The 18077-nt window shown below is 37.8% G+C and overlaps 1 protein-coding gene across 3 annotated transcripts in view; it reads right to left on the bottom strand.

Moving 5' to 3' along the window:
• ATAD2B (ATPase family AAA domain containing 2B) overlaps window positions 1-18077 on the bottom strand; it is a 148934-nt gene that overhangs the window by 125565 nt on the left and 5292 nt on the right. The gene's annotated exons all lie outside the window — the stretch shown is intronic.

Here is an 18077-nt window from a genome sequence, read left to right as displayed (position 1 = left end):
TCTGTCTTCTTCGATGTGGAATAGTTCTTTAGTTTCCCATCTTTCATGCCCTATAAAGAGAGTACAGCCCTTTAGTTCTCTAGGATGACCCTCAATGTGGGTCTGATGCTCCTCAACCAAATTCAGACCATATATTCTTGGAAAAAACATATAGAAATGATACTGTGCATACTTTACTTACCCAACATTAGGTATAACCTTGACCACCTAGTCAAGTTGGTATCTGCCAGGTTTCTCCACCATAAAGTCACTATTCTTCCATTTGTGTTTGATTAGATTTAGTGAGGAATTATTCTGATAATTCACCAATATTCTATTCCTCATCAAACGTCCACCCACCAGCCATTAGCATTCATTGACTATTTTTGTTTTTATCCAATAACACTGTGATGGTGATTACCTAATCCCATCATTCCTTCTACATTTTTTAGTTCACATTTTACTTTAAAGAGCTTTCCCTCCATCCCCTTGCCCAATTCATTTACTCATTACTTTGAACAGTATGGACTCATTGATTCTTATTTTATACTATAGGTTATAATCCATTACTCTATTTTGTGGCTCAATTTACACAAGATTTGGCAATCGAGGGCCCTTTCAAAGTGGTTCCGGTACCCTTTTGAGATTACCCCATCATTTTGAGTACTTCCTTGCATTCTGACACAAAAGAAATCTCTAAGCTCATCTTATACTTTCCCTCCCTGACTCTAGAATTAGTCATTTCTCTAAGGAGCCCTGACTCCTTTAATCAAGGATAGTATTTAGAAATTGGGGCGCCTGGGTAGTTCAATCAGTTAAGCGTCTGACTCTTGGTTTTGGCTTAGATCATGATCTCATGGGTCATGGGATCCAACCTCTTGTTGGGCTCCGTGCTCAGTCAGAAATCCGCTTGAAGATTCTCTCCTTTCGTCATCCCTCCCACTAGCACACACGTGCTCTCTCTCAAATAAATAAATCTTTAAAAAAAAGAGAAAAGAAAGAAAGAAACCAAGATGTGGGCATCAGGTGTGCTCATTGTCACTGGGCCTTCACTGTTACTGAGTACTCAGCACAGGCAGCTAGCAAATACATGAATATAAACATACATATAAATCTACACATCTAAACCTATTTCTTTATCTGTGCATGAATAATAACATACTTGTGTACACGAAGGCTTCTAATTCTAATCCCACACTTTAAGTTTCTTTCTAGACTTTCCCCTTTCATGTTTGTAAGCTCTTCTCAGGGAGAAACACGGCTTCCATTATCTTTAATACATTTATCTGTTTTTTTAAACAAATTAATAATTTGTTTAAAATAACCAATTTCTTTTTTTTTTTAAGTTTTTTTTATTTTTATTTGACAGAGAGAGACAACCAGCGAGAGAGGGAACACAAGCGGGGGAGCGGGAGAGGAAGAAGCAGGCTCTTAGCAGAGCCTGATGTGGGACTCGATCCCAGAAGGCTGGGATCACGCCCCGAGCCGAAGGCAGACGCTTAACGACTGCGCCACCCAGAGACCAATTTCTTAACCAGAGACCTCCATCCATCACATTTCCATTATTCCCTCCCCAGCCATATGTCCTCAGACTACAGAAAGGTCAGTAACTGCACAGCAGCTCTCCTCTTTACCACTCAATTCCTTGGATATTGGGCAAGTGGGTAAGAGAGCAGAGGAAAGATTAACCTTTACTTTAGAGATGATTTAATTCATATACTAATACTTCGTCACTTGACATTATAGATCAGTATTTCAAAGGTATATGTGATCGTTTTCAATATGCTACCAAATAAATATATTAAAGTTTTATTTCCTTTTATACTACAAATTTAAGAAATGTAAGAACTATCCAATTCATAAATGCACATTTCTAAATCCTATTTTCCCAAAGCAAGACAACTACATTATACAACTAACTAGTCAAAATGTAGCCATTAGCAAACAAACTGAAGAAATACTTGTACTAGGGGCGCTGGGCTGGCTCAGCTGATAGAGCATGTGACTCCTATCTCAAGGTCTTGAGTTCAAGCCCCATGTTGTACATTGAGCTTACTTTAAAAAAAAAAAAAAACTTGTAATATTTTATATGTTTAAACATACCCAAGTATAACCTGTAGATTTAACATTCACTTCCTGAAAAGTTTTTTACAAAAAGACCAATTTCTCATTTTGTGGTGTAATACAATTTGCCATGAGCTAGTTTTAAAGCCACAAGACCACATTCACACTAAAAATTTTAACACAAAGGGAAAAACTACTAGATATTCGGACATCAGAGTGTCTATAATTAAGGAAAATAAACATATTAGTTGTATAACATACAGCATCACTTTTTAAATTACCAAGAAAAACTAGTTAGCTACTTCCAAACTATCCTCAGTAGGGGGGAAAAACTATTTAAGATGCAATTCAAACATGTAATAGTACTTTATCAATAAACATGTTTACTGTACTTAACAAATGAGTGCTTTTTAAAAATGCACCATTTCAGGGTACCTGGGTGGCTCAGTCAGTTAAGTAACTGACTGGATTTCGGCTCAGGTCGTGATCAGTTGTGGGATCAAGCTGCATCAGGGTCTGCGCTCCGCAGGGTGTCTGCTTCTCTCTGCCTCTCCCTCTGCCCTTCCCCTTGCTCACTGCCTCGCTCTAAAATAATAAATCTTAAAATTGCACTATTTCACTTCCTCAGGCTCTCTTGCCTTCTCCAACCACCACCCTTTAGCAGAGTACATTAACTAACTACGCCAACACCACATGGCTAACGAATGACTGACAGAACTAGAGTAAAAAAAATTTGGTCCTGCCATTCCTCATATATAATAGCTATCATCTCAAACACTCCACGTTAGAAATTTATAAAAATACTAAGGTTAAAGTGTGTCTTAAAGGTTATCTAACTCAACTACTCATCCCAGACTTGATTACTCTCTACATTTGTCACTCCAAATGTCCTCCACCCCAGACTATCCAGAAAACATTTTTTTACAAGATCCCCAGGTGATTCCTGTATACACAAGTGTCTGAAAAGCATTATTATATCACGTGCTCAACAAGTAGTTACTGAGGAAGCAATGTCATGTTTGTGAATACAGAAACTGATTCCTTTGAACTACTTCACCAATTTAGACAGTCCAGGCCAGCATTACTCCTCCTAATCAAATCCTACCACTCACCCTTCAAGACCCATTTTTCCAGGGTGCTTGGCTCAGTTGGCTAAAATGTGCAACCCTTAATCTCAGGGTCGTGAGTTCAAGCCCCATAGTGAGCAGAGCGCCCACTTAAAAAAAAAAAAAAAAAAGAGACCCATCTTTTCCTTGAAATCTTATCTGAAGGATCTAATCTAATCTAAATTGACCTTTTTCCTCTACTAGCTGCACCTCTATTATACGTTTTGGCACTTGATTATATTCAACTACAGTTACTATATAACACTTTGAATATCAATTTAAATGAGTCTGTAGGATTTTTTTAAATATTTATTTATTTAGGTAATCTCTACACCCAACATGGGTCTCAAACTCACGACCCTGAGATCGAGTCACATGCTCTTCCACCTGAGCAAGCCAGGTGCCCCAGCTTACAGGCTTATTTATTGGTCATTCTCTCATACTGCACTAGCTTTTTTCAGTTCCATTCAGGAGTGTCTCTCAAAGTGTTATTCACATACTACCTGAATCAGAAATCACCTGATTTCTCATTTAAAGAAACATAACCTGCTAAACTAGAAATCTCTGGCGTTGGGATATTTTTAACAAGGGCCTCCAAATGACTCTTAGTACCCAAAAGTCTGCAGACTTCTAGCATATGATACAATTTAAGTATATGAGTCACATCACCCCTACTGCTGCACTATTCTATCGTATTTTTCTTATCATGGTAGGGTTTCAATTTGGACTTGGCTCTATGACAGAGACCTCAAAATAAGTAACATTACAAAAAGCTCCTTCCCTCCAAAGAAATCTAGAGATTTAAGTAAAGCAAATAACCAAGTGTAAATACATACAAATTAATTACTTCAGCACCATTTAATTAGCTTTGGGAAAGCTTTTACCTACAAACCTGTGTACTAACAGTTAGCCTTTAATAGGATGATCATAATGCTCAACTTTAACTTTTATCTTCAAAGCATTTTAGTAGTTAATTATAACCTAACCCTTTGAGGGAAGGCATTGCCAGTTTCAGAACAAAGATACTTAAGAGAGATTACGCAATCTACCCCCAGTCATGCAGCAATTTGTGTCAGATTACAATCCAGGAGTAAGAAAGGCATCTCAGACTAAGCGAATAATTACATTTAACAAACATTTATTGAGGATCCTACTGTGTACTTAAGACTTGGAGGACAATGGTAAAAAAAGATTAAGACCTACTTGAACTCAATATACAATCTACTGGATTGGCAGTCACAATGACGATATATGCCATATTACAGTAAGTACCATAATAGAAGCACACAATTCTCTGAAAACAAAAACAAAAAATGGTAACTGCCAGTAGAGACGAACAAAGATATCATAAATGATGTGGAATTTATTTTGTAAAAACATAATAATAGAGCACAAAGAATGGTTAGAGGAACATGATTCAAAGATGAGGTAACTTACAAAAGAAGTAGAATTGTAATAGTGTGAAATGCTACAGAAAATAAGAGTACAATGAAAACATAAAGTCATTCCCACCTAAATGACTTTTTACTCTAAATTCTAACCTTATTTTTATTTTTCCTATTAGCAAAAATCATTTTCTCCTTGAGTCTTAAGAGTCTCTTAAGCCATACTCATCACCTACTACAAATACTGGCCACTATTCTACCACAAATTTCATAAAACTAGGCAAAAGAATTTGGGAATGATAAAGCAGAAAGAATTTATGCTGCTCTAATTTTTAGGGAAGACTTCTTGACCAGATGAAAATTTGTCAGAAATCTAGAACCTGGGTTTTAATGTAAAGACAAAAAGACTATATCCAAGTATAACAAAAAATAAGAAAATCAAGGAAATAAGTGAATTAGCAAACCATGAGATTAATTTGAAGCTTGATGATGGCTTCATGTAGAATTGTAGAAGTAGAAAATTAAAAACTGATTCCTTAAAGCAGAATACCTGAGAAATCAGTGATGCCAGCATTCAAAGAAGCACAATAACTGCAGGTGTAAGTGATTGTTATTTTTCAGTGGGTATGGAGGGGAAGCCAGGAGACAGATGTTAAAGATGAAGTGCAATGGTGAATTCTAATTTCAAAAGTTAGGTTTAGAATTCTAGCCAGAAATGTAGGGAAATGTCTATCAGGCTGTGGGAAATGCAGCTCTGAGACAGAGTGAGGGGAGGACTACAGATAGATATGACACGGTAATAGAAGGAGCACATAGTAAGTGGCGCCTGGGTTGGTTAAGCATCTGACTACAGCTCAGGTCGTGACCTCAGGCTCCTGGGATCCAGCCCCATGTAGAGCCCCATGTGGGGCACCACGTTCAGCAGGGAGTCTGCTTCTCCCTCTCTCTCTGACCCACCCCCATGCACTCATGCATGCACTCCCTCTCTCTCAAATAAATAAAATCTTTTTAAAATTTTTAAAAGAAGAATCATAGGTAATTTATAGAATGAAAAAACAGAGAGCAGAAGTAAAAAATCTTAAATAGGCCTACATTCAATCAAAGAGCAGACAGGATTTTGTAGAAATCCAGAGAAAAATATATAGTGTCTCACTAAAACAGGGGAGTGGAAGTTTATTTCAAAAGATTGAATGGGGAAAAAGCTGATAAACCTGTGCGTTGGTAATTAGAACATCACTATAACTTTTGTTGGGGCAAATTCTCTGAAATGCAGGATAGAAATCGCTAGGCGAAGAACTGAGAGAGCAGTGAGAAAGTACAGGTGATAACTACAGAACTATTATAGGAAGTGTCAGTGCGAAGAAAGAAATGAGACAACTGTCTAAAGAGGTTACAAAGTCAAAGAAGTCAGGGAAGAATTTTCTTTTTTTATTTTTTTTTAAATGCCCCCTTTATGTTTTTCTTAAGTAAACTCTATTCCCAATGTGGGGCTCTAACTCATGACCCCAAGAGCAAGAGTCACGTGCTCTATCAACTAAGCCAGCCAGGAACCCCAAGAACTTTCTTTTTTAAAAAAGGTAAGATAGGGGCACCTGGGTGGCTCAGTCGTTAAGCATCTGCCTTTGTCTCAGGGCATGATCTCAGCGTTATGGGATCGAGCCCCACATCAGGCTCCTCCGCTGGGAGCCTGCTTCTTCCTCTCCCACTTCCCCTGCTTGTGTTCCCTCTCTCACTGGCTGTCTCTATCTCTGTCAAATAAATAATAAATAAAATCTCTAAAAAAAAATCCATTCTTTAAAAAAATAATAATAAAAATAAAAAAATAAAAAATAAAAAGATAAAAATAAAAAATAAAAAAAAAAAAGATGACCTGGTTTCTTATAAACAGAAGGAACCACAGAAGAGAATAAAATAAATCTTTAGGGGCGCCTGGGTGGCTCAGTAGGTTAACTGTCTGCCTTCAGCTCAGGTCGTGCGCCCACGGTCCTGGGATTGAACCCCACGCCGGGATGCCCGCTCAGTGGGGAGTCTGCTTCTCCATCTGCCTCTCCCCATGCTTCTGCACTCTCTCTCTAATAAATAAATATTTTTTAAAAATAAATAAACTTTAAAAAGTAAGATAACTGATGAAAAAAAGACACTTGAAAAGACAAAAAAAAGCAAAATAGGAATATTATCACCCAGGTTAGATCAAAAAGTGTATGAATACAATCAATCTTTCCCAGTTTCCTATATAAGACAGTCCTTTCTTCTACCTTTTTTAAAAAAAATAAGTACTCCTGCTTTCATGAGAAAGCTTGGAAGAGCAATTTCTTTGTCTTTCAGCAGTTACCATGACTGCAAAAAACAAACTCACACTATTTATTTGCTTAGGGCCAATACTATTCCACAAAGTCCTAAAACTTCAGGCTCACAAAAGATCCTAAATTTTCCTCAAATACCCCAAGAGCAATGGCTTACTAGTTTAAGATTACTAAACAAGAATGAATATATGAAAGGATATACAAAGAGACAAAAATATATACAAGTGAGCTGAGGAATTGTAAAAAACCAAAAATAGTCTATTGTAATTTAGGATACATTTTTCTCCATGGAAAATAATTTTTAATCTGAAAATAATACATAACTTAAAATAAGAAAGAGACATGGGTACAGAAAGATGCCACAGACTTAAATGTTGGACAGGACCAGTCATAACAGCACAATCACTGTAATTAAAAACTACTATTCACCTCGTAAGATTGTTTAGAAGAACCAGGTGAGGCAGTAGAAGTAACAAATATTACACCTACAGCATGGCAGTGGATACAGTCCAAGTAAGAGCACTTGCTCAGCTTTGTACGATTAATGTAACTCCATAAGCTTATTAAATTCTCTTTAGTGAATTCATTCCTTTCACAAATAAAATTTATTAAGCACCTATTATTGTGTTAGATACTAAAAATACTTGATGACAAGATAGTCTCTGCTCTCCAAGAAAGTTAAAGCCTAACTCCTTAAAACACCAGTAAAAGTATATAAAAACTTAATAGTTCTCAGAGTATTGGGGAGTGGGATGCATACTGATTTAACCTGTTTAGAGAACAATTTAAAAAAAAAACTATAAAAATGTAAAATACGTATATCTTTGGGGCACCTGGGTGGCTCAGTCATTAAGCATCTGCCTTCGGCTCAGGGCGTGATCCTGGCGTTCTGGAATCGAGCCCCACATCAGGCTCCTCCGTTAGGAGCCTGCCTCTTCCTCTCCCACTCCCCCTGCTTGTGTTCCCTCTCTCGCTGGCTGTCTCTCTCTCTGTCAAATAAATAAATAAAATCTTTAAAAATTTTAAATAAAATAAAATACATATATCTTTGACCCTGTAATTCCACTTCACCTATTAAAAAAGTTCATTTTCTACTACACTACTTATAATATTAAAAACACGGTGACAACCTGTGTACCAACAGGGAACAATTACACAACAAAATACTGGAAAGTCATCAAAAAGGAGTAATACAAAAAAAAATACATGATACATAGTTTAATATCAAATAATATATAGGTTATAATTCCATTTGTTCAAAAAGTACACATATAAATTACCCATAAATACATGTGCAATGGTCTGGAAAGATGTACACCAGCTTTAACAGTTGTTATCATTAGGAAGAAAGAACTGGAGGAAACGGGAGGTGGGGAGGGTCTTATTTTTTTTGTGTACTTCCATATTATTTGAAATAGTTCTTTCGTAATATTTTTAAAGATTTTATTTATAGAGAGAGAGAGAGAGGGAGGGAGAACAAATGGGGGGAAGGACAGAGGGAGAGGGAGAAGCAGACTCCCTGCTCAGTGCAGAGCCTGATGCAGGGCTTGATCCCAGGACCCTGAGATCATGAACCGACTAAACCACCCAGGTGCCCCTCACAATTTTTTTATTTAATAATTTTTATTTTTTTTATTATTTAAGGATTTTATTTATTTATTTGACAGAGATAGAGACAGCCAGCGAGAGAGGGAACATAAGCAGGGGGAGTGGGAGAGGAAGAAGCAGGCTCATAGCAGAGGAGCCTGATGTGGGGCTCGATCCCACAATGCCAGGATCACGCCCTGAGCCGAAGGCAGACGCTTAACTGCTGTGCCACCCAGGCGCCCCTATTTAATAATTTTTAAATAAAAATAAAATATCTTGTCAAAGAGCTAAGACCAAGAATCTTGCATACTCCTTTATCTTCAGTGTCTACCTGGTACACAGAGTTACTCAAAGATATGAAAGAATTTTTAAAAAGATAACTTCCTGGGTTCAGTCAGCAGAGTATGCAAATCTTAAGCTCAGGGTCTTGAGTTCAAGTCCCAAGGTGGGTGTAGAGATTATTCTAAAAAAAAAAAAAAAAAAAAAAAAGAGGGGCACCTGGATGGTTCAGTTGGACCTCTGCCTTCAGCTCAGGTCATGATCCCAGGGTCCTGGGATCCAGCCCCACATTGGGCTTCCTCCTAAGCAGGGAGCCTGCTTCTCCCTCTCCCTCTGCCTACAGCTCCCCCTGCTTGTGCTTTTTCCCTCACTCTCTCTGTCAAATAAATAAATAAAATCTTTTTAAAAACCATGATTTTAAATAAATAATAAAATAAACAATAAAAAACAAAATTTTTTTTAAAAAGAAAGAAAAAATTTCCATTTTCAGCTAACTGCTGCTTCTAAATAATTGTATGCTCAGTTGGTGCGGTCACTCTGGAAAACAGTATGGAGTTTCCTCAAAAAGTTGAAACTGGAGCTGAAAATTATGATCCAGTAATTGCTCTACTGGGTATTTACCCCAAAAATACAAATGTAGTGATCCAAAGGGGCACCTACACCCCAATGTTTATAACAGCAATGTCCACAATAGACAAACTATGGAAAGAGTCCGGGTGTCCATCGACAGATGAATGGATAAAAATGTGGCGTATATATACAATGGAATATTACCCAGCCATTAAAAAGATGAAATGTTGCCATTTACACATGGATAGAACTAGAGGGTATTATGCTAAGTGAAATAAGTCAATCAGAGAAAGACAATTATCATATGATCTCACTGCTATGCGGAATTTAAGAAACAGGCAGAGGATCATAGGGGAAGAGAGGAAAAAATGAAAAAAGACAAAACCAGAGGGGGAGACAAACCCTAAGAGACTTAATCGTAGGAAACAAACTGAGAGTTGCTGGAGGGGAGGAGGATGGAGGGATGGGGTAACTGGGTGATGGACACTGGGGAGGGTATGTGTTTTACTGAGCACTGGGTACTATATAAGACTGATGAAACACAGACCTGTACCCCTGAAACAAATAATACATTATATGTTAATTTATTGCATTTAAATAAATTTTAACAGGAAACAGAATACAAAACAAAACAAAAACCTTCCAGGGAAGTTTCAGAGGAGGGGCCAAGGGCAGGATGCTCCAAAATGTGCCACTTTGGCATATTATTTTAAATAAAAGTTACTTTAGAAACCAATCAAAAAGAGCATGCTGACCCCTCAACCCCAACCTGCCTAAGAAAATAAAGTAAAATAAAAATGAAATGAAATGAAATAATTGTATGCTCTTAAGCAACTATCACTTCCCCTCAATTCTTGATCTAATAAATTTGGAAACCAAATTAGAATAGTAAAAACTAAAAAATGAAAATTAAATTAAAATTTGAAATTTTAAATTAATGTATTTTCAAATTTTTAACATAGACTCCACCCACCAGCTCATGAATTTGTGCTGCCATCTCATTTGTGCACATCTGCTAATGAAGCTCCTCCTGTTTCTATACAAATATTTAAATTTTTTATGTGTCATTGATTAAAAAAGAAGGTATAGCTCTGCAATGGGGTTTGGTTTTTTAAAAGTAGCTTTCCTTAACTTGCACAATCATGTACACAACCACAACACTCATCCTGAGTGTGAGCACTGGAGTATATACACTCTAGTTAAAGGGTGTTAACAAGTTGTAAAGGAAAGGAACTTTTATCAAGAAACTTCAAGGCCTGGGGCGCCTGGGTGGCTCAGTCGTTAAGTGTCTGCCTTTGGCTCAGGGCATGATCCCGGCAGTCTGGAATCATTCCCACATCAGACTCCTCGGCCGGGAGCCTGCTTCTTCCTCTCCCACTCCCCAATTGTGTTCCCTCTCTCGCTGGCTGTCTCTCTCTCTGTCAAATAAACAAATAAAACCTTAAAAAAAAAAAAAAAAGGAGAAAAAGAAACTTCAAGGCTTTATCCCAAGAAATGGGCCACTTAACACGTGACCAAAATGGTCAATAGGAGTCAGCTATAAGAGGCACCAAGTAACTGTAAGTTTCTTGTTTACTCAAGTACCTGTCAGTGTATTTCCCCAGTAGGCAATCAAAAGTGGTTAAAAACAGGGGCGCCTGGGTGGTTTAGTTGGTTAAGCGTCTGCCTTCAATGTAGGTCATGAACCCAGGGTCCTGAGATCAAGCCCCGCATCAGGCTCCCAGGGAGCCTGCTGCTTCTCCCTCTGTCTGCCACTCTCCCTGCTTGAGTGCTTTCTCTCTCTCTCTCTCTCTGACAAATAAATAAATAAAATCTTTAAAAGAAAAAAAGAGAGATTGTTGCTGCTATTATTAAACAAAAAAAAGTGCTTAAAAACAGTTTGCTTAATTATCAATTAGGGACAAAATTCTTCTAGGTGCCAACATCTGAATAATATGAGTCCCAGAAGTAATATTTGAAGAAATGATAATTTTAAATTATCACTAAGAAATAATAAATTGAGACAAATGGCTGGCTCAGTCAGAAGAGCATGAGTTCAGGCCCCACGTTAGATGTAGAGATTACTTAAAAATAAATAAATAAATAAATAAAAAGAAACGATAAATTGACCACAATCTTAAAAAGATGAACCACTGCTGATTAAAAGAGCTAAGATTGCCAAAAGGGTAAAGGAAAAACCCATACCTAGTATTAGCAAAACATATGCACAAAGACAAAAACAAAACAAAACAAAACTATAAGCTTCAAAAAAGAAAGAACACCTAGGAAAGAATCACACCAACGTCAAACTTCAAAAGTAACACTAGATAGAAGATGACAATAAAGTAGTATTATTTCAGTATTAAACCTAGAATTTTATATTCAGCCAACTTTTTATTTTTTTATTTTTTTTAAGTAAATAACATGGAAGTGTCTAGCATTCTTTTTTTTTTTTTTTTTTAAGATTTTATTTATTTATTTGACAGAGACAGCCAGCGAGAGAGGGAACACAAGCAGGGGGAGTGGGAGAGGAAGAAGCAGGCTCCTAGCGGAGGAGCCTGATGTGGGGCTCGATCCCAGAACGCTGGGATCACGCCCTGAGGCGAAGGCAGATGCTTAACAACTGTGCCACCCAGGCACCCCGCCAACTTTTTATTTAAATGAAAGAGCATAATGAAAATATTTTCAGCCATGTAATTCCACAGAAAGTCTGTTACAAATTTGTGAGTTCCAAACTGAAAATATTCTTGGAGGATGTATTCACAAAAAAGAGAAATAAAAGATGATAATAAGAAATACAAAAAGATAATCAAACTGATACCTTAGAAAACTTTATTCCTACTGGAAAAAAAACACAAATTAAATAAAAAGACAAAGCACTTATACCCATAAAAAGTCAGAACTAAAATTCTAGACAATACACAGATAGGACAGTGGCACATTGCAAGAGTATGTTAAATAATACGTAGTTAGAAAGAATAGGGGCACCTGGGTGGCTCAGTAGGTTATGGTCCAACTCTTGATTCTGGCTCAGGTCATGATCTCAGGTCACCCCCCCCACCCCTCCAACCTACCCCCCACCTTCCTCGAGATCCATGCTGGCTGGGCTCACTGGGTGCTGGATATGGAGCCTGCTTGAAAGCTTTATGACACTGAGATCAAGCCCTGAGGCGAGCTCTGTGCTGGGAGTGGAGACACCTTAAGATGCTCTCCCTACCCCCAACCCATTCTCTCTCTCTCCCACTCTAAAAAAATAAAGAAAAAATAAAATAAAATAAAATCAGAAGGTTCATAAATATGACCCACTAGACTTTATCTATAACACTGCATCCCCAATTGCAAAATCCACATTCTTTTCAAGTGTACACAGAATATTTACCAAAACTAACCATAAATAAAGTGACAAAAATAAATCAGAACAGATTTCAAAAGATTGAAATCATATGATGGAGTATGTTCTGTAAACATAGTGGTATTAAACTAGAAGTAAATAACAAAAAGATAATTAGAAAATAAATGCCCACTGTTTTTGACCGTCACTGAATCAAGAATAAAGCAGGAAAGAAATTAGAAACAATTCTAAAAAAAAAAAAAAGTTTCTTTAAAAATATATAGAGGGATGCCTGGGTGGCTCAGTCGGTTAAGCCTCTGCCTTCAGCTCAGGTCATGGTCCCAGCGACCTGGGATGGAGTCCCCTATCCGGCTCTTTGCTCAGCGGGGAGCCTGCTTCTACCTCTCTGGCTGCTGCTTCCCCTGCTTGTGCACGTGCTGGCCTGCGAGCTCTCTCACTCTCTCTCTTTCTCACTCTGACAAATAAAAGCTTTATTTATTAATTTTATTTATTTATTATATTATTTTATTTATTTATTTATTCATTTATTCATTCACTTATTTATTAAAAAATAAAGCTTTAAAAACAAACAAACAAATAAATAGACAGCTAGCCAGCTAGCTAGCTAGCTAGATTTGGGGGGGGCGTGGAATATAGAGGAGCTCCTGTCTGGCTCAGTAGAGCATACAACTCTTGATCTTTGAGTGATGAGTTCAAGGCCCAGGCTGGGTACAGAACTTACTTTAAAAAATTAAATTAAATTAAACAAAACAAGATAAAACACACACACACACACACACATACACACACACACACACACACACAACAGGAGGATCTGAACAACAAAAACCTTAGCAGAATCCTAACATGAGACAAGAGAGGGTGCCTGGGTGGCTCAGTGGTTAAGCACCTGCCTTCAGCTCAGATCATGATCCCAGGGTCCTGGGATCAAGTACTGCATCGGACTCCCAGTTCAGCAGGGAGTCTGTTTCTCCCTTTGCCCTCCCCACACTGCTGCACCAACGCAATCTCTCTCTTGCAAAAATAAATAAATAAAACCTTTTTTAAAAAAAGAGGCAAGAGATTTAAGTATCAAATAATCAATAAATCCACACTATAGTATTTCCATCTCCTAATGTTTTCCATCATATATATTTTTCTACACCAAATAAAAAAACACATATTTTTCTCAAGCATACAAAACATTCACCAAACTGACAGTATATTAGGTCACAAGGAAAGCATCAAATTCCACAAGACAAATATACAAACTAGGTTATGTGAGTAATGTTCCTTCCTCTTGGATTTATTATGAAGGTGTCAATTCTCTGAAAATTAATCTAGGAATTCAAATACTCTGGCATACTCGTTGCAGCAGCATATATATCAAATACTTGCCCAATCAAAATTCTAACTGCATCTTTTGAGGAATTCCATAATCTCAACTGGAAATGTATATGAAAAGAATGAAGATCCTTGAAAATCTAAGTCAACTTCGAAAAAAACAAAGAGGAGGAATTGTCTTTTAGGATATTAAGGTATATTTCTAAACCACAGTCATGAAAACGGTATGGTACTGCCACAATAATAAACAGGCCAACAAAAAAGAATAGAGAGATTGGAGCAGAACATATACAGAAACTTGTCATGTTATCAAGTGGCAGTAGTACAAAGGAAAGGTTGTCTAGAATAGAATAAATCAAAGATCTAAATAGGAAAAATTATATGTGTGAAAAGGGTCATAACGTGGGGCGCCTGGGTGGCACAGTTGTTAAGCGGCTGCCTTCGGCTCAGGGCGTGATTCCAGCGTTCTGCGATCGAGTCCCACATCAGGCTCCTCCGCTAGGAGTCTGCTTCTTCCTCTCCCACTCCCCCACTTGTGTTCCCTCTCTCACTGGCTGTCTCTGTCAAATAAATAAATAAAATCTTTAAAAAAAAAAGAGAGAGAAAAGGGTCATAATGTAAACAGTATCTCTTACTACGGGACAAGAAGATTAAAAGCCACCGAAAACAAGAAAAATTAACAACTTCAGTAAAAAAACAGAAAAATGGGCAAAAAATATTAACAGCATTTTAGAGGTAAAGCAAAAAAATTACTATGGACATAAAGAGTTGTTCATAAAATCAGTAACCAAGGGGCACCTGGGTGGCACAGCGGTTAAGCATCTGCCTTCGGCTCAGGGCGTGATCCCGGCGTTATGGATCGAGCCCCACATCAGGCTCTTCCACTGGAAGCCTGCTTCTTGTTCTCCCACTCCCCCTGCTTGTGTTCCCTCTCTTGCTGGCTATCTCTATCTCTGTAGAATAAATAAATAAAATCTTTAAAAAAAAAAATCAGTAACCAAAGAAAAGCAATTAAGAAGCTAAGAACTGGGGCGCCTGGGGGCACCTGGGTGTATCAGACGTTAAGCGTCTGCCTTCGGCTCAGGGCGTGATCCCTGTGTTCTGGGATCGAGCCCCACATCAGGCTCTTCCCCTGGAAGCCTGCTTCTTCTTCTCCCACTCCCCCTGCTTGTGCTCCCTCTCTCGCTGGCTGTCTCTCTCTCGGTCAAATAAATAAATAAAATCTTAAAAAAAAAAAAAAGAACTGGGGCGCCTGGGTGGTTCAGTTGGTTAAGCGGGCGTCTGCCTTCAACTCCAGTCATGATCTCAGCGTCCTGCGATGGAGCCCAGCATCCGGCTCCCTGCTCAGCGGGGAGCCTGCTTCTCCCTCTTCCTCTGCCTACAGCTCTGCCTACTTGTGCTCTCTCTGTCAAATAAATAAATAAAAATCTTTTTTAAAAAAATTTTTAAAGGTATGTATTAACTAACGATGTACTATATATATTGGCTAATTAAACATAATAAAAAATAAAAAATAAATAAAAATTCCGTAAGAATCCCGGAAAAAAAAAAAAAAAAAAAGCTAGGTATTCCCAAATACTGGCAGGTGTCTGAGGATACAGGAACTCCTATACACTACTCCTAGAAGTAGACACCAGAGCAGCAAATGTGAAGTAATATTTAAGTACATGTATACTCTGTTCTACTCCTGGGTATCTCAAAGAAATTCCTATACCAAGTCCTCAAGGCACATTGTATGAGGATGTTAATTGCAGCATATAACATAAAAAGACTGCAATGCACAATTCCAGGGGGTGCCATTCACAGAGACTGCAGTGTGAATGGTGCCTCCTTGACTTTTTGCAACATGGCAGTCCTATAACAGTGAACCAAAGAGACAAAAATCCTTGCCCACAATGCACTTACATTTTAATGCAGTAGTACTTCATACATATTTATTGACTGAATGAAAAAACAAAGGAATAAGCAAACCTCACCGCCAAAGTTAGATTAAATTTTCTCCAAGTTCCTCTCTAGCAAGATCAGAGAACATATTTTATGGGGATGGGAAGCACCATGGTGCAGAGATCCTAATTTGGGTCCTAGGATACAGACACAAACTAATAATGCTAAACATGTTTAATTAACTAGTATGTATCTTCATTTGTAAGTATGCTATATAATCTCTTTTCAAGAGGTTTAAAGCATGACACATTTTTTCAAATGGAAAACACTTACCTACCCCCCAAACAGAGTCTCAGAGCATAGAAGAAAATGTACACACTGATAAATTACCGCCAAGCAGAGGGGAGAGATGACAGCACAAGCACACCTCTACTATAGACCACAATGCCCCAAACTTACTCTCTTTATAGGGATTTTTCCCAAGTCATCTTTACAATACTGCAAAATGATCTCTCCACAATATGTCTGTTCCTCTTCCTATACCCACCCCCTGAAATAAGGCAGCAAACAATTACTGAAAATTTTAGTCCCAATACAATTCAAGACACAACTCCAGATAGTCTAGTAAAAATCTGTCTATACACAGTATGTAGAGAATTTCCTGACTGTACAACAGCTGCCTTCTTTGCTTTTCCAGATATTTGCGGAAACTACTGATTGAACAGCATCAGAGAATAGTGATAAATACAGATAAGACAGTAAGATACACAAGTGGAGAAGACAGAACTAGATTTAAATATTAAACCCACTTATTACCTACTTAATATTGCTTATTACCTACTACCTATTACCTATTTGGTCTTCTACAGGCCATTTAACCTCTTTGACAACTCATTTCCTTAACTGTAAAATGCGGGGTACCATCACCTGCCTTACAGGGTTGCAGGGATTAAATGAGACAGCATTAAACTACCTGGCGTGAAATGCTAAATAAACCTTAGTTTACTCCTCTCCTTATTAGGCCACCACCAATGGGAAGAAGAGCAAAATGCAACAAGTAAATACAGCTGAAGTAAAGACTGCCAACATGAAAATAACTTAAAATGAGGCATACTTGAGGGGTGCCTGGGTGGCTCAGTTGGTTAAGTGTCTGCCTTCTGGCTCAGGCCATGATCCCAGGGTCCTGAGATCGAGTCCCACAACCGGCTCCTAGCTCAACAGGAAGCCTGCTTCTCCCTCTGCCTGCCACTCCCCCTGCTTGTGCTCTCTCTCTCTCTGACAAATAAATAAAATCTTAAAAAAAAAAAATAGTAGACATAGCTTTAAATAAATAAATAAATACACACATACATAAATAAATTGAAGCATACTTTCCATTCATTCGTTCAAAAATTATTTACTGAGCACTATGCTTGGCAGGCAATATTGTAGGCACTCAGGATACAGCTGTAAATATGACAACCTCTGTCTTTAAAGAACATCAAACATTTCCACTCAAAACATTGAGTAAAAGGTAAGAACTCATCCCATTGATTATCTCTGTCATTCATTTAGCCCCTAGTTGAATTGACTTGTCTTGTTAATAATTTCTTACACGTATACTATGTGTATACTTACACCCCTAAAAGTAGGGACTGTGGTTTTTTTTAATCTTCTCAAACTCCAATCATCCTTATTTTCACAAAATAATTGGCTCCTTAACATGCTATTCATTAACAGAAATTTATTAAGCATCTTCTATGTGTCAGATGCTACACTAGGCCCTAGGAATATAGCAATAGAGGGAAAATAAGATACAGTGCCTACCCTAGTGAAGCTTATAGATTATTCTAATAGAAAAGTCTAGGAGAGAATTTTTTTTTTAAGCAAGCTCTACCCCCAACATGGGGCTTGAACACATGACCCCAAAATCAAGAGTCTCATGCTCTCCCAACTGAACCAGCCAAGTACCCCCAAGGGAGAAAAACTTTAAACAAAGGTATATATTCTACCTCCAGATAAAACTAGAATAACAATCTAAAAATGAAAAAAAAAATCACACAAAATACTTACAGTTCAAAAGCATCTGAAGTTTAGAATCTTAGTGCATATACTCAAAGTATCTAATAACAAATACAAATTACAGCCTAATAACTGTAATTTAGAATTCAGATGTCTCTTCCTTTTTCTTTTTCCCTAAGATTTTATTTACTGGGACACCTGGGTGCCTCAGTCCATTGAGCGTCTACCTTCAACTCAGGTCATGATCCCAGGGTCCTGGGATCCA

This window comes from Ursus arctos, unplaced genomic scaffold, assembly GCF_023065955.2.
Source record: "Ursus arctos isolate Adak ecotype North America unplaced genomic scaffold, UrsArc2.0 scaffold_8, whole genome shotgun sequence".
NCBI classification, from domain to species: Eukaryota; Metazoa; Chordata; class Mammalia; order Carnivora; family Ursidae; genus Ursus; species Ursus arctos.
The sequence above is the reverse complement of the archived record's forward strand: the minus strand, read 5'-3'. Positions and strand labels throughout refer to the sequence as shown.